Consider the following 14,821-nt stretch of genomic DNA (forward strand, 5'->3'; position numbering starts at 1 on the left):
ACATTTTATAATTTAATAGAGTTTCTAACATCATTTCATCTGAAAATTCATTTTCTGGATGATCAATTTCAAAGTCATATCATGAAACTCGATGTCGTCTAATGCTTCAACAAAATCATCATCTAATGTTTCATCTAAAAAATCGCAGGTGATATCTCCAGCAGCAATACTTTCATCTTCATTCTCACTCCCCATGAAAGGTATATTTAGCTCCTCTATCAGATTGTTACTCATTTCAAAACTAATTTCCATATTGTTCTGTTCTTCTTCCATAGTGAATTTTTTTAATGTTGTTGTTCCTTGTAGAAAAACATAAACACTTCATGTTATCATTTTTCCTAATACATAATACAAAACTAGGTTCATCAACTATTTCACAGTTTAAAAAATACTATGCAAAAACCATTCTAAACTACTTTATATCAATAAAATTGCTTATATGAATTTTTAGTTTTAAAATGTCCTTACATTTTCAAACCAGTCACTCTTTCTCACTATAGAAAAAAACTAGGGCTATTATAATAAAATGCAGTACTAAAAAAAGTACAAAATATCTATTCACCTTACCAGTTCCAAAGTAGTTGATGTGTTGTAGTTAAATGCAAAGAATACAGGTACACTCAGTATATATTTTATTACATTTCTTCAAAAATGTTTAAAAGATACAAACCGTCTTTACAAACTTATGTACACCATGGACGTTCTCTTTCTTCAGCTCTGTAGAAGTACATCCCATTGATCATTTTTAACAGTTAGTTATACCTACCTTCAAAATAATAAATAAAAAAATAAAAAAAATTATAAATTTAGCATCTGTAGAAGACAAAAAAAATACAGTTACAATTTATCTTTTACAACACAAAATCATTTGTAAAGCATTTCACATGCCTTTTTTTGCTGTTCTCAGAATATTTTGAAATTCGCTAGAAACAGTGAGTTCAATAGTACTCACCACATAACAGCGGGCAAAAAAAGACAATCAAGAAGATTATCTTAAAAAAACCAAACAACAATCTCAATAACAATCTTAAATGTTTTTTTCTAAGACCAATTTGTTACATAACTATGAGGCATGGCAAACAATCTTGAAAAAACAAAACACCATCATTAATTTTCTTCCATTATAAATAATGTTACTTACAAATTTATGCTACCAAAATTTACAACAAAAAGTCATTAAGGGTTTCACATATTTTTCCCCATGGCCAAATAGTATGTGTGAAATACTTAGTTTAAAAGATGTTCAATAGGAACTCTGAGTGTCTGCCTTACAGCCTTCTGATCCAAAACCACTGACATCATTTGCACAGTCCTCCACTGCTCATCCATCCGTCCAACGCTATTCAACATCTCCATGGCAACCCTTACACAAGTGGCCCACCATCTCAACCACAACATTATCTACTACATCGATTACACCCAGCTCATCCTCTTCCTCACCAAGGAGCCACATACCACAAAAAACAACTTCCACAACGCAATTAAGGATTTCAACAAGTGGATAAGGAGCACCTCTTAAAACATGAATTCACACAACATGAAGATACTCATCCTCAGACTCACCCCCTTAGCTTCAGATGACTCTTGCTGGCCAACTACACTGTGAACAGTACCAACACCTACTGACCATGTACACAACTTATGATTCATATTGAACTCCTCCCTCTACAAGTGTAAACAAGTCTACTGCATTTCCTCATACTGCTATAACACCCTCCACATGCTCTGCAACATTTATAAGTACATCCTAAAGAAAAGAAGAAAAAATAGAGTACACTGTGGCAACACCCTCTACACAAGAAATCCAGCCAAACACCTATAACGACTACAACCATTCAAAGCACCTCTACCTGAGTGATCTTCAATGTCCACTGCTAGAGCCACATCACCCACGACATGCTACACCTACACTGCCTCAACCTCAGTTACAAAATACTCTACAACACCAGGCTAATCTACCTTAACAGCAGTAATCCTGAAAGGCCAAATTTTGATCTTAAAATTTTGGCTTTAAAAATATTAGGTAAGAAGTTGGTAACTCTTTAGGCAAACATTGCTTAAAAACGAATTGAGTAGCATTACAATGTATCCAACCTTTCAGACATTTTAAATAAACAGTGTAATGTCCAGATGTTGTAGAAGGTCCATCATAAAAAATAATTGCAACAGCTACATAAGTTCTTCCTGATATTGATAGTTGAGTAGCTACAACATTTTTAATTAAAGTTTCCAATTTTCTTCCATGAGCTCTACAACGTTGCAGCATTAAAATTACATACTGTCCATATCTTTGTATAAATAATGTTGATGACATTTCTGATTTACATTGGCTACACTCCATGTTTTGACTTGCTCCTCTAACTAGATTGTTAAAGGACACTGATTCACAGTCTGGTAAAGTCAAACATATGAATCGTTCAGTGTCTATGTTAGTGTTATATGTAAGCAAATAATTTTGACAGTCATGTTGCCATTTATAAGAAAGGCCAAAAAGATTTTCAATATCTATACCTTCATCTTCCAGTTCACCAAACATAAACATTAAAAATTCTTGACAATCTTGTTGAATATTCTGCGTTAAATTGAGTAGAACCAGAACACATGTCCAAAACATTTTGACTATCAGAAACACTTTGTATTTTACTTTTATCACTACTACATTTCTCATAAACAGAATACAACAATGAACAGAATGTTTTGTCCCGATTTTCCAAAATTTGCTGTTGCAAATTTTCAAGAAAAAAAACATTAACAACTACATTAGCATAGCAGTTTACACCACAACTATTTTCAAACCGATAACCAACATTCTCTTCAACACTGTCCTTTTTCTTTTTGCTTGCAGGCGCAACTTCATCTTGTTTTTTTCTTTCTCTACAGTTTCACTACAGATATTTTCAAATCTTCTTTTCTACCTACCACACGCTTTTCAAATACTGGATATGGACCTAAATTGGCTGCATATTCTCTTCTTAATCTATTATACTCTTTCACACAATTTGCATCTGCACTAATCTTTGTCTCATCAAAATCAATCAAGTACAATCCAGATAAAGTTCTGACTCGGGCAAAGCAACATATGACATACCCTCTTTAAACACGGTACTTCCAATAATCACTAAAGCACTATCTACCCTTAAACCTTGAGATTTATGAATGGTCACCGCAAATGCTAAACAAATAGGAAACTGTTTTCTGCGTACATACAAATCTTTTACAAGCAAAAACCGAGATGAACAATGACTAAATTGTTGTACCTCAGCAATTTCATCAAATTTGATTTTTAAAAATTCAATCCCATCTCTATTTACATAATTAACAAAATCAACAATTTTACCCATTGCTCCATTTACTAAACCTTTTTCCACATTCAAATTACGTCGTAAAATTACCCCACAGTTTACACATGCATACAAATTCTTCTCTAAACCAGCAGTTTTACTTATCGACTTCTCTAAAGAATCCAATTTCGTCTTCAACTTTTCAGTCAAAATAATAGTGATTCCTTCATGTTCTATTTAATCAATAGCTTCCAATTTTATAATTTCTTCATTTTCCAACTTTACCATTTCTTCATTGAATACAGAACATTCACGCAGTGTTGGCATTAAGCAGATTACAGACTTGTTTTTTGCAATTTTCATATATAGTTTCTCTGGAACAATATTTTCATTTGGAAATAAATTGAGAAGTAATCGTCTCAGTAAAGCTTGTTTGCCATTGTTTTGTCACTTTTCAATTCTTATATTTGAAGAGTTTTTCCATAATCTGCATCATTTGCCTGACGCATATTTGTAATAAGTTCCTTATACTCAAAATATGACCACATGTTAACATTTCCAATGCTCCCCAAAGACTTTCTGGTATCTTCATGTGCCAGTGTTTTAAACCCTGGTTGTCCTTTTACAGGAGTAAGTTGTAGTAGATCTCCAAAAACTATGACGTGTTTTCCTCCAAATAATATTTCATAGTCTTGTTTAAGAATTTGCTGCATTCTTAAATGCACAAAGGCAAGAATTAAGTTTGATACCATGCTTACCTCATAAATAATGAGAACTTTCATTTTCTTCAAGACTCTTGCAACTTCAAAACAAGCTTCATCAGATAGCTTGTAGTATTCTAATTTGTTTTCATGCTCTACTGGTAGCATTAATAAACAATGAAAAGTAATTCCTTTAATATTGTGTGCTGCCAACCCAGGTAGAGCAGTGACAACACAAGACAAATAAGTGTCAGTTGTTTTGTGTAAATAAGTTGAAATTACTTAAAAAAAAATTCTGTGTTGTGTGCTCTCCGTGCTCTCCAGGAACCTCCCACTGCTAATTCCTTCCTCCTTCCTCGGTGAACGGGCTTCCGGTTTTTGCTACGTTGCGACGCTGCAGCGCAGAATCGGCGTGGAGAGCTGCTGTACCCGGGATAGCGTGAGGGACTGAGGGGGCTGTAAGGAATTGGACCCATAAATTGGATAGCGAGCAGCGCGGCACGGGCCGCGAGCCGCACCCAGTGAATTTGAACTTGGTGATAGGAGCTTCTTTAAACCACTGCGAGCTGCTACCATGAGGTAGGGATTAGGAGCTGCCTGTCTGCCTGAAGCTGACGCGGTAGAGGGAAGGAGCTCCCATAAGCCCAAACTACAGAGAAGGGCCATAGGAGCATATGAGGAAGCATATGCGGGATAATAATTAAATAATAGGGGGCTGATTAAAACTTTAACGTGAGTAGCAACGGAAGCCTGAAAAACAGAGTGGATATTCAACCCTGCGGCAGGATTAAAGGTGTAAAGCTCTGTGTGGCCATGTACTCAGGCCAGAGGCCAGGCCAGAGGCAGTACCTTGAGAATATTATCGAGCAGTGGTGGAGGCGAGAGCATGGGCCCACAGAACAGAGGTAAGTGAAATTTCCCCCTATTTAAGTATCATTAAGGGGAGCTATTTTGAGGGTACTAAGGAGAAGGGGCGGCTGCTGCACCGGAAGAACTGGGAAAGCCAAAGAAAGCTATGGAGGAAGAACCCCCCAAAGCAGCAACACCTTGTAAGGAAGGAGTGAAGGGGATTAAAAGAGATGGCCTTAGAAAAAAACAGGCCACGTAAGGCCCCCCAAAACCCCAAGAAAACAGGGAATGAAAGCTCTGGGGTGGAGGACTTGGCTGAAATATCGAGAGATGTGGAAAAGATAAATCGGGGATATGACAACACCCGTTGTTAGTAAAACACCAGCGAGAGGGTCTACCCCGTCCTTAGGCTTAACCCCAAAGAAGGTGTTGGAGTCTGCAAAGAAAGTAGGAGCAAAAGGAGGTTTAGCAGTCTCAAAATCCATCAAGGACTTTATAGGCAAACACTTTAAAGGGAAAGACACACCAGAAAAGGAGCCAAATGTGGTAGAGTCGCCGTTAATCATTGAAGACCAGGCAGCTATAAGCGTGGAACCACATGACCAGACTGACTTTGACATTGCTGGAATCCTGTTGGAACTCTGCCTGTCATCTTCTCCACGGTTATTTCAATCATTAATTATTCAGGAAATGGAAGTAGAAGTGGAGGAAGGAGGAAGGAGGAAGAGAAAGACAGAGTAATATCTCGGGCTGGGCGGATCTGCCCAGAAGGACTCCAGTCCATATGTGAACCCAAGAGGGGAAAACCCCTATGTTGCTCGTACTGATCTATCAGGCATTGCCGCGCATAGTTTTGAGATGTCGGGGTCATCTAGTTCATCCATGCTTGAGGTTATGTTAATGCTACAGAAAACAATACAGGGCATTTTAGAGGTTTCAGTGTTAAATAATGAAATCCTAAAAACACAAAGTAACCAATTTAAGAACATAGTAGGGGAGCTGATTTAGATTAAAGGCCTAATGCCCACTCGAGTAAGAGCATTGGAAATTCAGGAGGATATCGAGGAGGATGGGGAGGACGATGTGGTAGGGGAGGATGAAGTGGTAGAGAATGATGGAGTGGTAAGGGAAGAGGAAGTAGAGAGTAGACCCAAAGAAGAGGAACCAACAGTATATATCTCCCGTTGTCCTATGATTATAAAGAGATATGGGGATAGGAGGAGTTTAAAACAAAATATCCCGAGGCGGCGAATGGTAAAAAAGGCCCCATATAAACGGCACGAGATAAGGCGGTGTGGCTAGAAACAAAAAAGCTAACTTTTGTAGACACAAGTGAAAGAGCCCACAGTGCTGAGGGCCAATCCAAGAGGGTAGCAGGGAGAAGTACAGTAAAGAATACCAATGTCCCCAGGAGGAATTACCCAGGATGGAAGGAGGATGTAGAACTAGAAGATGGAATGGAGATACTGAGATGGGTGGTTGGAAGATCTCAAACCCCACAGATGGTGGACACCTGGTTATTTCTAGAACCCTTAGATCAGGAAAAGGGGGGGAAAGGGCAAAGAAACTAAAGCCCCTAAATCGGTCCCAGCTCCGTGCTTCATTTGCAAAATGCCCTAGTTTAAAATATGTCAGCACAGATGATCTCAAAGAAGTAGAGTTCCTAAATAACATCAGCGGGGATGAAGTAAAAAAAGTCCTCCTTCACTCAGCATTAATAAAAGTTGCTATGGAAAAAGCAGAGGCTGAGATGCTAAGGGAAGGGATTAGAATATTGAAGAGAGAGGAGATGTTGAGGGGGAATCAAGGCAAAACATTCCACAGGAACCATGCGGGGTTTGGTGACCGGCAAATAAAAATGATTACATCAGATCGGGGTATAAAGGAAGCCATTGAAGTCACGATAATCCCCAAAAACACAGATTGGGAGGATGGTGAGGTTTTGGCGGGAAATTGATACAGAGTATTGGCATATATGGGCTACGAGTAACAGGGGTACCTGAGTAATAATGATTAGGAATCTGGGTCGCTGCACAGCCTATCCATCTTGTCCTGGACTGTAAATGGATATAAAAGAATAGCGATAGAGGAAGGGTTCAAAAATATCCTTGGGAAGACCGACATTGTTTGTCTGCAGGAAACGTGGCTGTGCGACGATACCTTAGTTATTGAAGGCTTTGCTCACCATGTAAGGCTGGCAAAAAAGAATCAAGTAGGTAGGCCATCAGGTGGCCAGATAACCCTAGTATCAACAAAGATAGTAAAAGATATACAATTCCTTCAACTTAGATGCAACTGGGCTTTAGGCAGTAGAGTACAGTTAACAAATAATCACGCGGGTGGCGGAGGTATCTGCATTATAAATGTGTACATTCAGAAAGGGAAAATAAAGGAGTACAAAGTGGAGTTGGATTGTCTAAAGAAGGATTTGGAGGAATTATATGAGATATACCCTAAAGATGTGTTTTTAATATTGGGCGATTTTAACCATTGACTAAATCTCATGGCAGAGTGAAGTGCTAAGAGCTTATTGTATAGAATTTGTGAAGTTCCCCAATAGTGATATCTCCACCCAAGACGTAAAGCTTGGGCAGTTGCTCGGAGCCAAGGGCCTGATTTGTATTAACGGAAGGAAAGAACCAGATAGGCCCGCTAAATGTACCTTTAAAATAGGGCAGCAACTGTGCCCCATAGATTATGCATTTATTCATGCATGGTGCTTACATCTAATAAAACACTTTAAAGTACGGTGGTTACGGGGTAGCGACCATTTCCCATTGTTGATAGAATTAGAGGTAAACAGGGTCCCGCCAAGACAAAGAGTGTTACAAATAGATGTTGAATACCCAAAGCGGCTTACAACCCGGATTAGTGAAGAACACTTAGAGAAACTGAGAGCTCTCCAGATATTAGTTGGGTTAGAAATCCCCCTACCAGGGGAGGCTTTATCCTGGTATGAGGATATAATTAGACGACTGATGGAGTGTCTTAGGATAAAAATCAAACGAGGAAATCATGGGCTAAAAAGTAAAGTTAGTGTACCTCCAGTCAATAAACCCTGGTTTGATGATGAATGTCGGAATGCTAAGGCCGCTATTAAGAAACATGAAAGAGGCCCTAGGCGTAGCTATAATGATATATCATCACTAGAACTAAAGAAAGCAAGGTTAAAATACAAATCAACAATTAGAGAAAAAAAAAGGTCCTTTAAAGAAAATGTTGGATTAACTTACTCGAGGCCATTGAGGAAAAAGATGTCAAAGGATTCTGGAAATTGTTTAAGGAATGAACGGGGGAAGTTGTGGGATCCCTGGAGTGCTCCGTCCCAGAGGATAAGTGAGCAGCCTACCTGGAGGTATTATATGGCAAATGGCCTAGCAAAGGGGAATTAATATCGACAAGCTGGCCAGGAGTCAGGGAGGATATACTAATACATTTCACCCGTGGCCATATTAGGAGAGTAATATCTGGTCTAAACCTAACTCGAGCTGCCGGCCAAGACAACCTACCAGCAATTATTATAAAAACTAATCCCGACTGGTGGGCTGAGTTTTTTCCAAATATGTTTCATGGGATATTAAAGACAGGTTTTATACCAGAAATTTGGAAAGGGGCTATTGTTAGACCGATACACAAAAAAGGCGATGTAAACTCCCCAAAAAATTACCGCCTAATAAATCTCCTCGACATTGGGGAAAAGGTATTCTCCAAAGTAATTCTAGGCCTGCTAAAGGACTGGGCAGCGGATAACCAGATAGTACCCCCAGAACAGGGGGTGTTCAAAGAAGGGCACTCGACGGTGGACCACTGTTTTTCTCTCTGGGCCATCGCGCGGAAGTCGATAGAACAGAGGGGTAATTTATTCTGCTGTTTTGTGGACTTACGCGCGGCTTTCAATCTTGTGAGTAGGGAGCAGCTATGGTCAACCCTGGAAGGATACAATCTACATGGAGACCTACTGGCGATTATAAAAGCCTTACACACTGAAAACTGGGCTCAGATAATCCTGGACGAGGAGGGTGGACTATCTGGGAGGATCCAGATCGGAAATGGCTTGAGGTAGGGGTACGTACTTGCCCCTCTGCTTTTTTCCCTGTTTTTGGCTGACCTACCAGCAAAATTAGGAGAAGTAAAAGGGGCTAGCCCAAAAGTGGGTGGTAATCATGTCTCGTGTCTACTATACGCAGATGATCTAGTGATTATGGACCTGACGCAGATAGGTCTCCAGAGAAAATTAAACATGTTCAATGAATATTGCCTAAATATAAAGCTAATAGTGAACATGGAAAAGACCAAAATGTTATGCTTCGGTAAGAGTAAATCCCGGTTCCCTTGGTGTCTAGCCACAAATTTACTTGAGAGGGTGAATGAATATAGATACCTAGGAATATGTTTTATGAGTAACCTTAAATGGTATACCCATTTGGAGACACTTAAAATGAGGGCATCTGCCTCTGTGAAGGGACTAAAAAGATTCAACAGTGTTTATGGAGAAAACTCGGATAGGCCGGTCATAAAAGCCTATTTTGCAATGGTCTCCCCCAATTCTTGTACGGGGCAGAAGAGCTTTATTTAAGTGAGAAAAAAGGCTGGGATAAAGAAGAAGGAAATATCCTAAAAAACTTATTCTCACTGCCAAAATCCTCTATGGTACAAGCTGCAAGACTTGAGTTGAGAATTACCTCTTGGGCGGCAACTGCCTGTATGGCATTAATTCGCTTGTGGCAGCGCCTAGGGTCTGAAGAGCACCAAAACATTTCCCAGTGGTGTAAAAGGGAAATTGTCACTAGTGAACTGTCCTGGGCGAAACAGACAAGAACTGCACTAAGTAAAGCATATGGAGAGTTGGGTTTAAAACTATGTCCGCAACTGGGTCACCCAAGCATAGCTAAGAAAGAATTAAGAACACTGGGAGCTGAGACTTCCCGCACATATGATAGAGAGTACCTCTTGCAGAAAGTTTCGGCGTCACATATGACTCTGGCTTGGGAATCTAACAAACAGTATCCCTATTTAGATAGATTGCCGAGCTTCCACCTAAGACGGGAGGTACTAAAAGTGCGAATGGGGATAAACCCCTGCTATGGGAATATTGAGATCAAAAATTTTATGTTGAATAGTAATGGTACCTGTACTTGCGCGTTAGGTAATCATTGCAATATTGTGCATATTCTACTAGATTGTACGAAGTTTTTAGATTTTCGGAAAGAGACTTTATGTCCGATATTTAAAAAATATAAGATCAGAAATAGGATGCAAGCTGTTAGCCTTTTAGTTGAAATGATGAACCTAGACATTGCTTGTGCTATTGGGAAATTTATGAGTAAGGTCAGGGTGTTCCTCAAGTATACAGAGTAAATATCTTCTACTGCGCACTTGGGGTAGGATGATGCTGTACATGTAAAGGGTAATGGTACGGCATGGAATTCCTTGGAAGGATTCTGAGGTAGATGAAAGAATTACCCGACCTAATTATTCGTAGGTGGACATTTGTATCTTGTACGAAGGAAATGTGTATTTTATGATATGTACTTATACCACATTTTTAATATGATCTTGGATATATTTTAAAAGTAATTTTATGTATAGTGTATACTTTTATGGTTGTAACTAACCAAATAAAGTTTTCTTACTTACTACTGACTGACACTGATCAGAACCCAAATTGAAACTATTCTCTACCAACAAATAAGTTACAAATTCCATCCACTCATTATTTTCCTTTTCACATTTTAAATACAGATCAACAGTCCTAGTCTGATTTTTATAATCAGTACGTCGACAACAAATACAAAAATAATTTGGTGTTTCACCTGAAATCACCTTAAATTTTGTAATTTCTTGCTCAAATTTTTCTGAACTACAATGTTGTACATTCTCTTCTACATTTCTTTCTACTAACGTAGCAATTTCTGCACTGTCTTCTTCAGGACCAAAGTAAAGAACCTGAATTTCATCACATACGTTCTTTACATCTGATACAGATTCATTCAAAAGAGCACTGTTCAACTTTTTTTTAACATTAGAGCTGAACTTTGTGCATAATACAACCTTCTAACTAATATCCTCATTTCAGTATGATGTACTGCCAACATCCTGAAATGGTGAAAAACACTTCTACATACTTTTTTAGAAAGACAAGCCAAAGAATGACCCTACAAACCAGTATTTTCTCTCACTCTGCAAGGGACTTATCCTTGCAACATCTTAATCTTTTGTTTAACACTTTTCTTGCCGTACACTACAAATACTACTGCAATTCCAAGTGTACACTGGAGCTTTAGGCCTTCTCCCTAATACTTCATCAGCTAACATCGCTTATACATTTCTAGGAAAAAAATTCTCTTTCTCAATAGGACAACCATTTTTAACCTCATAAGCACGACCTGTAGTGTCAACTGCATGCAACAAATCATTACTCTGAAAATAACTCTCCTCATTAAAAAAAGGCTCAGAACTTGAACTATGTTTCCATTCACCCAAAAAAACTTCAGAAAAATTACTTCTATTAATTACTCTTCTCCACTTACTTTTGCCCTTCATTAAATAGATTAGCTTATCTAGTGATCGAATTCTATTGATTACTAAAACAAACAGTTTCTTTTTTAATTCAAAAGCTTTCTCAACTACATTTTCAATACATTTTCTCTTCTTATAAAATGCTATTTTCTTTTTACAATTCTTGACTAACTTAGTCAAGTTTGACAAAACTCTATTATAGAACATCTTCTTCCTTATTAAATTATATTGGTTTTTCCTCCTTTTACTACATACATTTTTTTCAGAACAAGTTTTTCCTTGGTTCTTCTCTTTTCTCTTAGTCCAGAAACAGTGATACTTTTTGTTACTTTGCGCAAAATACTGTTAGTGGTTAACAATCTTCGCAGAAAAGTCTTAGTTTTCTTACCAGGACTTTTTTCTTTTTGTTAACGCATTGTTCTTCAGGTAAATGTTGTAGACGACTTCTCTTTAAATAAACTGCTTTCTTTCGTTCTTTCTTCTTTTCTATTTTTGTTGGCATTATGATTTTTTTCAGTGATGATCAAAACAATCTATTATAAATAACATATCACTTTAGAAAAATAAATATATAAAATACACTATTATATTACTTATAACAAGAGAGGGGAGATTATGACAACAAACGTGGGAGTATGAAAATAGAAGGAGTTACAACAAGAGAAAGAGGACTATGAGACAATAGGAAATATCAATTGAAAAGAGAATATAAACAGACACTGCAGTATAAGGGGATAAATACAGTTTGAAAAGACTGGAAAGTATGAAGATATAAGGAGGAGTATTAGGAGAAAGAGGGCAGTATGAGGATAGAAGGGAGAGTATAAGAAAAAAGAGATAGAGTATAAAGAGACAGGGGGACAGTATAAAAAGAGTACCAAAAGAGAACACGGATAATGTGAGGAAAACTGCTGCATAAGAAGAAAACAAGGGTATAAGAACAGAAAATACACTATGAGGAGAAAGGAAGGAGTATAAACATATGGTAGATTATGGAGAGTGAAAAGAGTATGACAAAAGAGGGAAGACTATGAGAAGACAAACAAATATAAAGAGAGAGGTCAGTATGAAAAGATGGGTAGTATGAGGAAAGTCCTACAGAGTATACACAGGGAGTCAAGGAAGAGTAAGAGAAGACAACAGGCAATTGAACAGAAAAATTAAGTATAAAGAAAGACAAGACAAAATGAAAACAGAAAAAAAAAATCCAATTTGCTGCATTATTATTTTGCCAACATTAAATCCAAAAATGAGACACAATAGAACAAAAAAGAGGCCCAAGGGGCTTGTAAATCTGCCCAAGAGTGTATGCAGCAGTCTATGTATACTGACTGGAGAATTACTAAGAGAGAGATATGATGAGAGAGGGAGGATTAAGAGGTCAGAGGAGAGACTATAAAAAGAAGGGGGACTATTAGGACAAAGAAGGAGACAATAAGGACAGAGGGGGACTAAAAGAACAGGAGAGAGTATGAGAAGAAGTGGCACTGTGAAGAAAAACAAATGAAAATATGGAAAGAAGGGAAATATCAGAAGAGAGGGGACACTATAAGCAGAGAGAGGTAGACTGTGAGAAAGAAAGCGGATATTATAGAGAAAGGTGCAAGTGTAATTCTTTAATTTACATAGATGCTCAGTGTGATTCTCGACAAATATTTTTAAACCATATATTTCACCAAAACACATTTACCACACTAAAAATTTTTACTGACTGAGCACATTCTATGAATATGACCACTACATTTCAGTGGACAATCCTGACTCATTTTGCAATTACATTTCCAATTTGCATCATTATTTTTTTGCCAACATTACATCAAAAAATGAAACACAATAGAACAAGAAAGAGGCCCTAGGGGCTTGTAAATCTGCCAAAGAGTGTATGCAGCAGTCTATGTATACTGACTGGAGAATTACTAAGAGAGAGATGTCATAAGAGAGGGAAGATTAAGAGGTCTGAACAGAGACTATAAAAAGAAGGGGGACTGTTAGGAGACAGAAGGAGACAATAAGGACAGAGGGGAACTAAAAGGACAGGAGGGAGTATGAGAAGAAGTGACACTGTGAAGAGAAACAAATGAAAATAAGGAAAGAATGGAAATATCAGAAGAGAGAGGACACTATAAGCAGAGAGAGGTAGACTGTGAGAGAGACAGCGGAGATTATGAAAAAAAGTGCAAGTGTAATTCTTTAATTTACACAGACGCTCAGTGTGATTCTAGACAAATATTTTTAAACCATACATTTCACCAAAACACATTTACCACACTAAACCATTTTAGTGACTTAACACATTCCATGTATATGACTACTACATTTCAGTGGACAATCCTGACTCATTTTGCAAATACATTTCCAATTTGCACCATTATTTTTTTGCCAACATTACATCCAAAAATGAAACACAATAGAACAAGAAAGAGGCCCAAGGGGCCTATAAATCTCCCCAAGAGTGTATGCAGCAGTCTATGTATACTGACTGGAGAATTACTAAGAGAGAGATATGATGAGAGAGGGAAGATTAAGAGGTCAGAGGAGAGACTATAAAAAGAAGGGGGACTATTAGGAGACAGAAGGAGACAATAAAGACAGAGGGGGACTAAAAGGACAGGAGAGAGTATGAGAAGAAGTGGCACAATGAAGAGAGTCAAATGAAAATAAGGAAAGAAGGGAAATATCAGAAAAGAGGGGACACTATAAGCAGAGAGAGGTAGAGTGTGAGAGAGACAGCGGAGATTATGGGAAAAGGTGCAAGTGTAATTCCTTAATTTACACAGACGCTCAGTGTAATTCTATACAAAAAAATGTAAACCTTACATTTCACCAAAACACATTTACCACACTAAAACATTTTAGTGACTGAACACATTCCATGTATATGATCACTACATTTCAGTGGATAATCCTGACTCATTTTGCAAATACATTTCCATTTTGCACCATTATTTGTTTTGCCAACATTACATCCAAAAATGAGACACAATAGAACTAGAAAGAGGCCCAAGGTGCATGAAAATCTGCCCAAAAGTGTATGCAGCAGTCTATGCATACTGACTACAAAATTATAGATTTAGAACACAAGCCTAATTCTACAGAAGTAACAATATTAAGTATTCTACAACTAAAAAAGTGACTGCACACATTCTACATTTTTTAGTACTGCACTTTATTGCACAAAGGCGACTAACTAAACACATTAACTTACCAAATTATGTTATCACAATAGTTATCCAAATGCAGAGAAACTCAGAATATAGTTCTACAAACTTTACAGGAATAAACACATTACTCTTACTAAAAATAAAATGCAAGACATACAGTCCCTTACAAGTTATCAACTCACCTTTCAAACTGATAGGTAGATTAAGAAGAATGCCACTCACACAACAGATAGCCTTAAACAGAATCTCTCTGCTTCAGTGCTTGCAGCAGAACCAAACAGATGGCACATTTTCCCACTCAATGTACACA

The sequence above is a fragment of the Lissotriton vulgaris genome, chromosome 10 (genome assembly GCF_964263255.1).
Source record: "Lissotriton vulgaris chromosome 10, aLisVul1.2, whole genome shotgun sequence".
NCBI classification, from domain to species: domain Eukaryota; kingdom Metazoa; phylum Chordata; class Amphibia; order Caudata; family Salamandridae; genus Lissotriton; species Lissotriton vulgaris.